Source organism: Tinamus guttatus, unplaced genomic scaffold (assembly GCF_059628265.1).
Source record: "Tinamus guttatus ecotype Peru unplaced genomic scaffold, ASM5962826v1 Tinamus_guttatus_pri_ptg000012l, whole genome shotgun sequence".
Classification (NCBI taxonomy): domain Eukaryota; kingdom Metazoa; phylum Chordata; class Aves; order Tinamiformes; family Tinamidae; genus Tinamus; species Tinamus guttatus.
Genome location: NW_028288546.1, coordinates 2,997,180 through 2,998,699, shown reverse-complemented (window position 1 = coordinate 2,998,699; position 1,520 = coordinate 2,997,180). Strand labels below are relative to the sequence as shown.

The window sequence follows — 1,520 nt, the reverse complement described above, 5'->3', positions numbered from 1 at the left end:
TTTTCTATTCCAGAACTTCTCAAGCATAAACTGTTGTGTATATCAAGCTGTCCAGCAAGACTGGCATTTCTCTTACACAGAAATCAATCTTTGTTTATCTAATATGTAAAATGGATTGAAGCAGTAAGGTAAATGGCAAACAAGTAAATCTGTTAACCTGTTTTTTAAAAAATAAAATAAAATAAAATAAAATAAAATAAAATAAAATAAAATAAAATAAAATAAAATAAAATAAAATAAAATAAAATAAAAATACGTCCAACTCTACAGTGTAGCATTAGTATTTACAATTCTCTGAAATAGTTGCCTGGAAACTTTGCGCAGTGGCAGTATCGTAGCCAATGAGGTTAATCTGAGGTGCGACTATTGCTAATTGAAACATTCTACGAAACTCCTCTCACAGGGGCTATTTCAGGCCCTTTGGTAATAGAGGATATAAGAAAATTGTGTAAGACCTACATGCCTAAAGGTATTCATATATGTAAATGGTCACATAGCTAGGCATACAAAAGTATAATTGAGCTATAAGATGGTGTTGACTAACGCAGTCAAACATTTAAAACATGTTTTATTTATAGTTTTGCTAAATCTGAAATCTTCTATGCCAGCTAGACTCTTGATCTCAGATTTAAATAAGATTGCCTTTAATAAAAACAAGCAGATTGAATTTCAATGCCATGCTTGGTCTCATTAGCTTTCAAACATTTTAACCAAACTCCTGGTCAAGTCACCTAGTTTTCTTCCCGTAACAATCTTTGCTTTGAAGAAAGAAGAATCAAAAACGAAATTATGGTTGCTACCAGCAAAGTGGTATATTATAATATATAAATTTTATATTTACATAGTGGTATAAAAATATACCACTCAAATATTATAATCATCTCCTTTTGTAGGAGGGAAGAAATATTTTGATTTGCAAGTCCTGAACAGGGAGAGCAGATAATACTATTTTCTATACTGAAGAGAGCACCAGGAGCAATCATTCTCATTTGTCCCATGTTGAAACTTACTGAAATAAGATAGAGGTGCAATTGCTACAACATGGGATATAACCACAGAAGACTCATACATTGATCAAAAGGTGTGAACAGGACTTTGGCTAAGTGTTGTCTTAGATAACCCTGGGGCAAAGAGCAAAAAGAGGTCGCTCCCATTGTTCCAATTCATTGATGTTCAAGAGAGCAGGACTTTGCAGCAGGACTTGAAACCCTATTTAATCTTCTTCTTCAACAAACACACAAGCATCAGGACCCTACCTTGCCACCTCCCACAAGAAACTCCCACTATTTGCACTAAGAACAAAAAAGCAGTTGGATAATACTTCTCCTACCCAAACCACCTTGGAAAGCTGTTAAGATACCTACTCTACCAGATCACATTGTATATAGCATAAATCTCTCTCTCTCTCTATATATATGTATATGTACATGTGTGTGTGGGGGGGCTATCTATACATATGTATACATATGCTATATATACACATATATTCATGTGTTTTATACATGTATATGTGTATATAT

General features: G+C 33.4%; 1 non-coding gene across 1 annotated transcript; it reads left to right on the top strand.

Moving 5' to 3' along the window:
• The first annotated feature begins 312 nt into the window (after positions 1 to 312).
• LOC148596326 (U4 spliceosomal RNA) lies at positions 313 to 471 on the top strand. The gene has a single exon (XR_015913283.1). It is a non-coding gene; the product is annotated as a U4 spliceosomal RNA (small nuclear RNA).
• The last annotated feature ends 1,049 nt before the right edge of the window (positions 472 to 1,520 follow it).